The sequence below is a fragment of the Chiloscyllium plagiosum genome, unplaced genomic scaffold (genome assembly GCF_037043375.1).
Source record: "Chiloscyllium plagiosum isolate Xiang-an unplaced genomic scaffold, Cpla_swu_hap1 HiC_scaffold_40, whole genome shotgun sequence".
NCBI classification, from domain to species: domain Eukaryota; kingdom Metazoa; phylum Chordata; class Chondrichthyes; order Orectolobiformes; family Hemiscylliidae; genus Chiloscyllium; species Chiloscyllium plagiosum.
The window spans coordinates 71,602,264-71,615,343 of NW_028270178.1; the positions used below are offsets into that span (position 1 = coordinate 71,602,264).

The 13,080-nt window shown below is 43.1% G+C and overlaps 1 non-coding gene across 1 annotated transcript; it reads left to right on the forward strand.

The window, feature by feature from the left end:
- Positions 1-11,148: 11,148 nt before the first annotated feature.
- Positions 11,149-11,240, forward strand: trnar-ucu (transfer RNA arginine (anticodon UCU)). Its single transcript is given in 2 exon segments — positions 11,149-11,185; positions 11,205-11,240. It is a non-coding gene; the product is annotated as a tRNA-Arg (tRNA).
- Positions 11,241-13,080: the final 1,840 nt, after the last annotated feature.

Below are 13,080 nucleotides of genomic sequence, written 5' to 3' on the forward strand. Positions count from 1 at the left end.
AATCGGGATAATCGGCATGGTTTTGCACAGAATTGATTGAGTTTTTTGAGCACGTAACCAAGAAGATCAATGAGGAAAAAGTAACAGACTTTGCTCACTTGGACTTTAATAAAATATTTTACACGGTTCCACATGGTTGACTAATTCATAAAGTTAGATCGCATGGAGTTAAATGTAAGTTTTCCACTTAGATATAAAATTAGTTTAACAGCAGTATGCTGAGAATGGTGGTGCAGGGTAGTTTTCAGACTGAAGGACTGTTACCAAAGGTGTCCCATTGGCTGAGCGCACATTCATTTCTTTTACATTTAAATAAATTTGCAAAATTGGTAGTAGAAGGTTGTGAAGCGATTTTCTCGTCAGGTCAGTTTCTCTCTGGCCTCGAGTTTAAAAAGCGTGTGGGAAAGGAGTGGATAAGGGTCATTCGTCCATCTTGAAGCGCACGATATCAGGCATACATCTATTCTCGTCCCGGTTTGCTGCAGTTGCATTCTCCCTGTGATCTTAAATGACATAACAATAGTACTGAAGGTTGACCTGGTCAGACTGTTGTAACCCCTTTGAGGAGCGTATTCTCATGTTCACATACAGAGGCAGTTACACAGGCACATTCCCCGACAGTGACAGTGTCCTCAGGATTCTCCCCCACTCCATGTGCTTTACGTCTGTAAGTTTCTCCAGAGAAAGGCGGCTTTAAGTGGAATGCAAGGCACTTCGCCAGAAAATGTGCACCGTTGCGGTGAGCCGCGATATGAAATGGATACTGAGCTGAAATAATCGAACACGCTTCTCATGTGTAACTTTCAAAAAACAAATCCCACCAAAACAAGCCGTCTGCCTCCTGGGACCTGACAGCATAGCACCCAGCAGATATTCCTCACAAAAAACAACGGACCCACGGCAAAATCTAACACTTTCACGTTTCATCTTGTTCTATTTCTGCCTCTGTCACACCTCCACTTTCCCCTGAACGTCCCGATGTCAATGAGCTGTTTGATATAAACACAGGCACATCGAGAAAGTAATCTTTATCTCAAAAGCAGAGCCAGGGAATGTAAGCTGCAAGGGCTTGCTTTCAGCTGGTTAATGAGACATCACGGTCTCATCGTCCTGATTATCAGATAGACTGATTCCACAAATATGCACCGTAATAGTTATTACCAATTGAAATGTGCCAATGAATACCATGACTGACAGAACTATCGGGGAGAGAAGATTCGACCTCTTCCTTGCCGAGGAACATTTTGCAAAGGATGTCCTTTTACTTCACAAACTGACCACCTCGCAGGTGGCCATGGAAGTCTCTAGCACAAAAATGCCCTTTGGCCCACTAAGTCTGCAACAGTCCAACACAATTCCCTGAACGGTTCTTATCTCATTTGGCGTCACTTTTGACAGAGGGGCAAACGTATTCAGTAATGGAAGTGTACAACTAAATGGATCTTACCTGCTTTGAAGTTTTCTGCCTTTTCCATCCTGACAGGCGGTTGGTTGCAGATTACTAACGTTCCTTGCCTGAGTTATACGCATTTCACCTCATCGTGCGATTTGAATTTGAAACAAGAAAGCAGAGAACAAGCACTCTTCAAGTTCACTCTCGGCTCTCAATTACAGTTAGAAAATGCTTAACTGCAATGAGGAATCCACAGTGGTATTAACGCCCATCGCGTCAACCACTTGGCCACAACTGCAGAAGCGCGCTACTAAACTTGTTTCAAGTTTATTTGTTTGAATTCAATCACCACAGTTTCGATAGGGTTAAATGTCAGGACATGTTTGGACTGTGTAAACAATCTCGATGGTTGAAATGGTCATTCAGTTAAAAAGAAAGGGAGAGATTGCAGGAGAAACTAAACAGATCTGGCAGCATCTGGGGAGAGATAAACAGAGACAACGGTTTCTGTTCTGAACTCGGTAAAATCCCGGAACTGTGCGGACAAAGAAAACAACAGATTGTGTGAGAACAGCTGTCGCTCTGTTCCTGGGTCGTGGGAGAACAGCAACCTGTCAGTGAAGAGCCAAACGCACTGACTAACATCGCCACAGAGACTGTTGAGCCAATGGCTTCAACGATCCCCGAATGCAAACTGCAGCCTGCTCCTCCCATATTGACAATCATCTTTAATTAGTATGTCGTTTCTGAAATAAATCCTGCGCAATTCACGGTGAAGACATGGGAATAGTCTGATCCCACCCTTTACAGTCACATGCATGACACCGGAAATCAGTTATCCTCCTACAGAGATCGCCTCATTTCCAGCCTTTCAGTGTCCTATCTGTTCCCGCATTTTCTAATTGCCCCGGAGCTGAGATGAGATTTGACTTCCTGACGTGCAGGAACAGAATCCTTCAATGTCACAGATCAATTCAAGTTCGGAGTACACCAGGGTCAAAATACCGGCCTCCGAAAGAACAGAAAGATTTCTAAACTGTCTCTGCCCAGCCGGCCAGTTCACCCCTCATTTTCCACTGAATCCGCGCCCCAAGGAATATCTAAAGATTCACAAAGCTCGATGCTGGGATTTCTGTTTTGCTTGTTGAAAGGTTTCCCACTTGACAATTGGCAACATTTTCCCAGATTCTTTTCACAATCCTCTGATTTGCACCATGTAGAGAGATAAATAAACCTCCTTTTGTGGAGAGATTCACGTCTCTGGAAATGTTTTCCTTGGAGCAAGATTCCTGTATGTCAAGAAATAAGCAGACCTGAGAACATATCGAGTTGTTGAGACGGTTTTTCTGGAGTTCCAGAGATAACTCATCCAACAAGAAATCATTTAAAATCAACTGTGAGTGAAACATGCTCGGTATTGATGGGAGATTGAATGCATATAAAATATCCATTTTCATGAGCAGAGAGATTAATAATATAGCAATGGTCGAGTGAAAATAGATGCACTTTTATCGCGCCTTTCAGCTCCACTCCAATCACAGGCACTGAAGCACCTGTGAAGCAGATGTGTCATTGTCAGTAATAATGTGCCAATCAGGGCAGTTTGTTCAAACACAGGTTAAAAAAGAAAACTCAGAACTTGCATTGGAGACAGCAGTGAGATTGTGTTTTACTTTAAAAGTTTGTTCTGTTCTACTTTATATCCAGAATAGTGAAGGACCGGAGATCCCAATCTCAGGGGAAGGGGTTAGCCACATAAGAAATAAATGAGGAGGATGTTCTCACTTTCAGAGGGTAGCAAGTATGTAGAAACATTTTCAGCAGAGGCCTTTCAAGACTGGATATATTCAAGGATTCAATTATCTCTCTGTTAATAGCATGGAGAAAGGGGCAGTGTGAAATGTGTCCAAATTTGCTGACAATACACACGCGTGGGAGAGCATGTTACGATGAGATCGTGGCAATATGAATAGGCATATAGATAGATTGGGTGAGTGGGCAAAAACTTGTCAGATGCAGTTATATGTCCGGATTATGAGGTCATGCACGTTGGTCGGAAGATTCAAAAAACAGAGTACCATTAAAATCGAGAGAAAGTAGAAGAAACGTGTGACACAGTGGAGTCTAATACACGCCACAAACAAAGTTTAGTATCATATTATTTCCATGACAAAAAGGATGGCTCCCTTTACGATTGATAACAATGATTGATTTCCCAGGAAAGAAAAATAATAACTGAAACTAATAGCCGAATCGAAAATTTAGAAAAGACTTGGATCGTTCCAATGGACGACGTTAATGTTTATGGTTCTCTAACATTTGTTTACAATGGGACTGGGTGTGGGAATTAGGGGAGCTGCGGAGTGGAAGTCTGATTACCCATGATTACTCTCATCCTTCATCTGTCTTCGTCATTTTGTACGTTTTATTCCGCATTTTGCTTCCTATGAGTGCCCTTGTAAACTGTACCCGCTGGTGACTTATTTCCCTGGTTGTTCTTCATCACGACCCGAAAGAAATCAACATTAGTTTCTCCTGAATCTCGGTAATCTCTGATCAAATGTCACCAGCACCTCGATATTTTTGCAGACTGTCACACATTGCGAGGTTCCAGCCACGGAATCAGCGACACTCAGTGTCATGAGTCAACTTACTGCGGACACCTGGCAGTGGTGTTTCATGTCAAGTTGATCTTCAAGAATGCGTATCGTGAGTTGTCTGTCCTGTATAATGTTTCCTGCAGTCACGACATGCAATATTTTTTTTCCAAATTTGTCTTGCCTATGATGGGTATTTGGTCCATTTTTTGGTGAATTGTTGTCAAATATGTCTTTCGGTTTATGCTGTCTCATAACTCCGAGTGGTCAGAGGAGTCTGGCTGTACGTGCCGTGACATACTTTTACCTATAATGTAGAGAGCTTGGTTTGTTGGGTAATGGCATGTCCTCCTGGCGTTGGTTTTGACAATGAATCTGCGGGAATATCTATTGTTGCAAAATATTTCTGGAAGATCCACTAAACAACACAACCAGCTGTTCCAAGTAGCAATGCACAGCGATGACGAGGACAACAAATTCGACTGTGACAACATAAATACATTGGGGCCAGCTAAACAGAGTGAAGCCAGAGAATTTCTAGAATGACGAGACTCATCCAATGACTCCATTAAAAAACAACTTGATCTGGACTCAACATATTGGGACATGCAAAGTAACGACAAGAAACAGCAATTGAATGCAGTGGGAAATAAATCAAATCAATTCGAAACGCTGCAGGACAGCAGAGCTTCACATGAGTTTCATCTGCCTTGAAGATATCACCGAGAAAGGGGAGGAAACGGCCGCAAACCAACTTCCCAAAACCATCGAACTTCCCCACACCATCTGCATCCTTCACCTGAACAACAGATTTTTACACAAACCTTGAAACAGTCAGAGCCGCCCCAGCGGGAAAATGAACACTGGCATCCCACGTGACAACTGAGGTCACCAAACGCCACCCGGTGAATGTCAGAGCTAACTGAGGCTGCAAGCTACTTGTGCATGCCCTTGTCAATAACACCTGCTTGATTATCCTCATCCCATTTTCCATCATTTAACGTTGTATGCCTTAAGCATTACAAATTCACAGTTAAGTATCTCTGAAGATTATTAGAATTTCTGCCGCTCTGACTCATAGGGACAATGATGTCCAGATTCCAATGACTCGCAAGCTGATAAAGATTTTTTTATGTAAAGCTACTCGAACGTTTATGACTCTTATCTTAAATCTATGATTAATTGATCCATCCATCATCGCGAAATCTTTCGTTAAGTGTACCCAATCCATGCCCCTCATTATTTCCTACATCTCAATACTGTCTCCTCTCAATCTCTCCTGCTCTCACAAAAGCAAAGCCAGTCTGTCGAAACTCTTTCATAGATGAAGTTCTTCAATCCAGACAATATATTGGCAAATCACTTCTGCACCATTTCCACAGCTGTCATATCGCTTCTTTTATGTGAATTGCAGAATTATACGTAACACTCTAACGAGAGACGAATAAAGACTAGAAATAAATGTGGGGAATTCGCAAACGTTGGTCTTTTCCAATAAAGTCTCTTTTCCTCGATACTGTTCTGCGTCCTTTTCATGAACCCAGTGCTCCAATGATATCTGGTCGATGCAAATCAAACACTTTACATGAGGATTGATAACCCAACCACATTATCTGATTGCTTAAAGCTCCTCATGGTGGTATTGGTGCAAGTTCACCTAACAAGAGTGACAGCTGCAGCACTAACTTAACGGTGTCAATGTGAAAGTGAATGTTACTTTGTGCAATGCCCCAGTGGCATGTGAGGAAGGATAGAATGGAAAAATAGTGATCGAGAAAGGGAGAGATGTCTCCGAGATTAGGTGCAGATAAAGTTTGAAGCAAGAAAATCATCACCTTCGAGAGAATTTAACCTTAAAAATTGATTTCTTCCTTTCTGCGTTTGTTTTGCAAGGGTTATGTGGAGTAACATGGAACAAATGCGCATTCCTGATACTCGGATTTGAATGGAGGTTGCTTCGGCCACAATGCAGAGGATGAGCCACTATACGATCACGTGAAAAAATAACCAACAGTAAAAGCAATAAATGCAATGGCTAAGATTGGCGAGGAACAGCACCACATGCACAAGAGGATAACCTACTGAGATTGGGTTGTATCGTCATCTTCGATGTCCTCAGTGGCTGTGGAGAATCCACCATTGAGAATGTTGAAGACTGATTTCGATAGATTTCGAGAAAAGATGAAATGTACAGGCTTAGCAAACAAATTGTTGAAATGTTGGTTTAAATAACAACGAAGTTTCTCATCGTTACTTTACCAGTGCCTCGAGATAAGGTTGTAACTACGGTTGCCCACTTCAATCACACTGGCTTCCAGGTCTGGAATCACAGAAATTTAGCGGCGCAGTGGCGAAGATCCGATCGGAATTTGAGAGCAGAATGAACGCGTGAATTTTTACTCTTTCTGCCAGTGACCAAGTCCGTGAGCATGCAGTTCTTCTATGAAGGCAGAGAGGCGCGTGAAACGCCCAAGATGGGAGCTCCAAACTAGGCTGGAGCAACTGGAATAGAGAGCTGTGGGAGAAAAGGCTGGGAGTTCTAACCTTATCTGGATACACTTCACTTGACATGGCGCAGTAACCTTTGGGTTGATGGAAAGTATCTTGAGCCATTTTAATCTGAAATGAAATAGTTTTTGACAGCATACATTTTTGTGGATTGAGGGAGGATCTGCCCCAGGGAATTGTGACAATTATAAATAAACATTTCGCAAAGACTGAACTCGTCTAGGTGTATCTGTGCATTGTGAAATGGGCTAAATATCAGTGCACTCTGACATTTCTCATATTCTGACTTTGCAGTCGGTTAATTTTATGGAAGGAATTTTAAAAATATTTTTTGTGTTATTCAATTTCCTGCTAGCTTGTTCTGGTCTGGTCATTAATGTAACATGAACAACCGAACATTAATATGATTTTGGGATTCGGTTCGACGTTCCCTCGAATTACGGAAGAACAACAGGACAGCAGAGGTGAAATTTATCAGAACAGCAGTGATCAAATTGAATGAATGGGCAGACAGAGGATGAAAGGAAGCTTCATGGGGATAAATGTATTTTCTTTGCCAATGAAACTACCCGCATCACAAAGTGTCTCACCTGGACTGACAGAAATGAAGTTTATAAGTCCTTATAAATTTGAGGTGAGGAGAATGTAAACACAGCCAGCTCCAAAAAAAACACAGAAACATTTGTTCTTTTCTGAACCTCAGTCCCGGACTGACTAAGATGACCTTTGGAAAATTATTTTGCACAATGTCCGAAGAGGACTTACAGATTCGACCACGGAAACCAAAGTAAATATCAAGATCAAATCATACCACTTTATTCGCTACATCCCCCCTTTTGACTCATGATCCTCACTGTGTGTTAATTGGCATGGAATGGGAATAATGATCGCGTTGACAGGGTTTACCAATGGGGCCACACCACACCCATTCCCTCATTCTGCACCCTGCCATTGTCCATTCACGCTTGTCCTTCGGCGTGGCCTGCGACTCGACCTCCCATAAGTCTGCTTTAGATTACAAATAATTGACATACACATGACAACTGACCACTTGGCGGCTGCTGGGCTGCTGTCCTTCCCGGTGACTTTGCATTCGCATTGCCTTGAGAAAGGTACTTTTTCGTGTGGGCTTCACATTTACAGACAACGAATGATTTAGGCGGTAGGACCGCTTCTCGGAGGTCAGAAGTCAGACCACGGTGTATTTTGGGCTTTCCAGTGTAGGTCAAGAAGCCCCTGTGTTTCCACAGAGTTCCACAATTATGTACAACCCCGAATGCATATCTGCTGTCTTTGTAAATATTCACTATCATTCACTCAGCCAATTGACATGCCTCAGTCAAGGCAATCAGCTTTGCTGTTTGAGCTGACAGATGACAAGGGAGTGATTCCGCTTTGACTATCTCGTGGGTAGTTACTACAGCATACCAAACACAATTCTGGCCTGTCCGTTTGCCCCTGAATGCGGACCCATTCACCAATAAACGCAATATCCTGATTCTGAGTTTGTGAATCCTGCACGCCTGGTCTTGGTGAGTTACAGCGACACAGTCATGTGGGTCTCTGTCTCCTGTTGTGGCGAGAAGGCCAGCAGCATTACGGACGTTACATCTCGTTATTGTAATGTTAGACATCTCCAATAGTACAGTATTGTTTCTGAGCCAACGTGCTGCAGACATGTGTGCTGTGTTTTGCTCGGAAAACAGTAAGGATGCATGTGGGACCAGGAGGGTTAATTCTCCAAAGCCGACTGTGTCCCTGGACGCTACAACAAACTTTTTAAGCTGCAAACACGGCTTGCAGGCATATAGGCAATCCTGTCGCTACGGGGTCTAGGTTTAGCCAAAATGTAAGCTACCTGCCTCAATTTTCCCACATTCTCCTGCATCAGCTCAGATGTCATGCATCTACCGTTTGTACAAAAGGCTTGTTTGGATTCGGACCCCCAGTGTAGGTGTGGTTTGGAGCGCCTGTTTAATTCAACTGCAACGGTCTCTGGTTCTGAAACTCTAAGCCATTGGAAATTTCATTTAGGGGCGCCTCAAGGGTTGTGTAATGTGGGATAAAAAATCGACAGTAGGAGTGCAAGACCAAAAAGAATAGCAATTGTTACTTCGTGTGAGGCTTTGGAATTTGCTGGATTGTTTGAACTTTGTCTTGACCAATGCCCTTCCCTTGTTCAGACAAGAAATGACCAAAGAACTTCACCTGTTGTTGCACAAATTGTAGATTTGCGAAACAAGCTTTATGCCCATTCCTGGCGAGATGGCAGAGCGACACAAGCGTATCTTTCTCACATTGTTCCTCTATTGGTGCTGCTATTAAGCATTCGTCTACATACTGCAGAAGCGCTGACCCAGGGGTTAAAATAAAAATCCCCAGACTCCAGCATCGAGCCTCATTAATTATGGTGGGGGACTCACAGTCATCTTGACAAAGTCGCTTGAATGTATATGATTTGCCTTTGAGTGGAAAAGTGAACCAGAATTGACTTTCTGGGTGTACCGGTACACTAAAGAAGACATTTGATAAATTCATAGCAGAGAACCATTTACTGTCAGGTGGAATTCGAACTCATATAGTACAAGGATTAGGAACATTTGGGGCGGGCGGAACAACAGCATAATTGACTACCTGCAGGTCTTGAACAAAGCTCCGTTTCCCCGATTCACCTGGAATGTTTTCCTTTTTGACCAGAAAAATGGGGGCTCTCACTGGTGATTATCCACAGGGAATTATCACTCAAGCTTTCAGGAGGCATGCAAAGTAGTATCCTTTGGCAGCCTCGTGCTTTAACGGGTCTCGTGCTCTGCATGGGCAATACTCAGACTTCCGGGCTATTCTTATGGGTTCACAGCTTCCTATGAACCCCACATCACGTTTGCCTTTTGCCCTGCACTCAGTAGGGACCCTTCTTAATCTTGGGTCCGAGACATCTACCATACCTAATCGCCAGGCTACCCTCTTGGCGGGGGTTACCTGGACTGCTCTATCTGCCTGAGTTAGCCAATTTAGTTTCTTCATATCTGTCCTTACGTGTGCATTGAATCAGGTACGCACATCGTCGCTGAAAACACAATCTTTCGTTTTTTTGTGCCTGCAGTATGCATTGTCTCAAATCCTGCCACCTCTCGCTGGATGCCTTCGCCAATGGTACGTGAGGAAAGGTGTCTTCCACATCAAAAGGATTTTTTTTTCTCATTCCTTGATTGTTTGTCCCTGGTATGGTAGTTTACTGGCCTTGTATGTCTGCTATTATTTCGGTTTAACTTTACATTTTTTTCTGTCTGTCTGCAACACATGCCTCTGCAAAGTCAAATAATTACTTATTTGTTTCCGTGTGATTTTATTGGATTTAAAATAAATGTTAATTTACCATTACAATGGACATTACATTATTTTACAGGTTGCGGCAACAGCGAGGGTCGAAGTGCCTTTACTGCATTGTAACGTTCGATGTTGTCAGTTTCATTTCCTGCTGGTTTCAGATATCTCTCCTCACTCTGGAAGCTCCCGGTCGCATGTTCCAGAGATTTCTCTGCACTTCAGTTAATCGAGGCAACTGTGTTTCCTGCTCAGAATGTGATCTCTCTCCAATGGAGAGAGGAAAATAAAGTCGGTGACAAAGCTGAGATCACTTACGTTCTGTCCAGAATCAACAAAAACTATCCCGATCTTCCAGTCTCCGTAACTTCAACATTACACTGTGTTCACACCCTTCAGTCTCTCTGCTTGTATTCCTGATGAAGGGCTGTTGCCCAAAACGTCGATTTCACTGCTCCTCGGATGCTGCCTGAACTGTTGTGCTTTTCCAGCACCACTCAAATCTAGACACTGTGTTCCCAGGCCATCATTTCAGTCTCTGGTCTGCTGCAGTGCTCCTTCAAGACACAACACAAGCTGGAAGACACGCAACTCATTTTCTACCGACAGACCATGAAAACTTTAGGACCCAACATCAAGTTCAATCATTTTAGAAACCGTCCGCCGTCTTACACATTCTTCACCCACCCTCCCTTCCCATTAGTTCTGAAGACGGATCATTGGACTCGAAGCGTTAACTTTCCTTCCTCATCAGAGATAGACAAGAGCTGCTGATTTTGTTCAGACCTTTTGGCTTTTCTTCTGAGAACTTTGTTTTTCTCTTGTCATCGCCAGATACTGGAAGCGTCTGAATGCAGGAGGAGAATTTCACAGGAGGTGAAAAGAATGGCAAGGGTATGACCACTCCCATTGTGAAGGTACGCGAGCTAGGCTGGGGATGTTACTCTAAGCGCAGAGAAGGCTGAATAAGAAACCGATTAACGTGCTCATTTTATGAAGAGGATAGATATGTGTGACAGGGATTAGCCTGTATTGGGAATGAACAGAGTAACATAAATGAAAGACAGGAGACAAGGAGGAGATTTAGGAAGAATACTTTCACCTGTAGAGTATTGATTATCTGGAAATCATTATCTGAACATGTGGTAAAGGTAAGTGTCATGAGAACGTTTCAGCAGTCTGTAGCCGAACACTTGATGAGCCAGAGCACTAGTGGATAAGGACCAGGTACCAGAAAGTGTGACGAGGTCAGACAGGCGCGAGATGGGTGTCCTGAATGCAATGCGTCAAAGGCAAACTTGTGTGCTTAAAGGTAACAGAAGGCGTGGCTCTGTGGCGCAATGGAAAGCGCGTTGGACTTCTACATTTCTATTCCGGTTGCTATTCAAAGGTTATGGGTTCGAATCCCATCAGGGTCGTGTTTTAATTTATGTTTTGCAAAGTGGTCAGAGCAGACTCGGCTGCTCATCTGCAAAACCAGTAATATTCGTGCATAAACCTAACTGTCTCGAAACGGAACATTTTCCTCCCACAGATTTACATTATCGATGTCTATTTATGATAGAGATCGATAAATACCTGTTAGCCAGTACGATGTTGTGGGTGGGCTGGAAAAAGACATAAAATTGTTGTGTGAGCCATGATGATATCAAATTACGTGGCAGGACAGGATCGGTGTTAAGAATGGCCTCCTTCTGCTCCTTTGTGTCTGTGCCATTTCTGGCCAAGGTTTTTAAATAATCACAATGAGGACAATATGAATTAAACGCCAAATAATATTTTGGTCTCATCTCCACTTCGCTTCCCTCCCGGCTGGAATAGACAGCTCTTGTTTCAGTTTTAGATCAGACAGCGGAGGATTCTCACAATTTCCCCTTCAGGCTGAATGTTCCTTCACATAGGTTTCCAAGTGGACACATGGAGCAAGCAATTGCATGGATGCTGGGGATTCAGGGGCAGATTTTCCCTTTGCTGGGCTGGAATTCTGGCCAAGGTAATGCACTTGAATTTCTGACATTTGAATCTTACTCTGGATTCTTGCGACTTTACGAATTAAACTGAATTTAATTTGCCCTTGCAGAACATTATTCAATCGTCACTGTGCATAAATAACATGCCACATTCTCGTGCACATAGTATGCTGAACATTGTTGATGTTGTGTGCAGTGTGGGTCGATGTCTCAAATGTACATGCCAAAGGAAGTTGGTGAAATATCAGTGAATCGAATTGTCTGACGATTTGCAGCCGATAGAAGGAAAATCCCAGTACAATGGCCACATAACATTGCCTGTGACCAACGCAGGAAGACACGGTAAATGTATGCAGTATTCAATAAAACCGATTTTCACCACATTTATCTATGACATTTTCCTGGAGCTGATGCTTCATAATCGATTATCCATTATCAGTATAACCACCTCTGCACTGCGTTTCATTTCAGATACACAGAAAAAAAAGAGTAATTGGGTTGAGGGGCCGAGTGGTAAGATCAGGAGCCGTTCGTCACAATTAGACGGCAGGTCCAGTGGTGCAGCTTTCTGTACTTGCATGACAGAATGGCAGCACATGAACTGCAAAAGTTGTGCATTGGATTCTCGCCAGGTGTTTGTTTTACTGATACTGACCAGAGATGATTGCAACTTCAAGCTGAAGAACAGTTTAAACCCGGAATATTGCATTGCAATAAAGTGCTTTTGACACTAATGTTGCACCGACCTGTAAGACTAATCTGAAGTCCATCTGACCAGCATTTTGTCATTATAAGCCATAAGTTTGTCCAATGATCATTTAATTGTCCTGAAGGTTGGTGAGTCTACGACTGTTGAAGTCAAGGCGTTCTGACCCTTACTACTCTCTGAGAAAGCCATCTACCTCGGCATCTATCACCCTCAAATTACATCGATATGCCCTTGTGCCAAACATCACCATTTGAAGAAAATGCCTTCACTGTCCACCTTACGGCAAACTCTGATCATCTTTTATGTCTCTATTAATTCACTTCTCAAACTTCTTATCTCTATCAAAAACAGCCTCAAGTCCCTCAGCCTTTCCTCGTAAGACCTTCGCTTCACAGAAGGCAACATCCGAGGAAAACTCGTCTGCAACCTTTCCAATGCTTTCACATCCGTCCTATAACGTGGCGACCGGAACAGCACGCACATCGACAAGTTTGGCCATGCCAGACAAATGTCTGGATCTGCAAAGTGATCGTCTGGCCCTGAAACTAAATCCCTCTCCCAATAAAAAACACTGTGCTC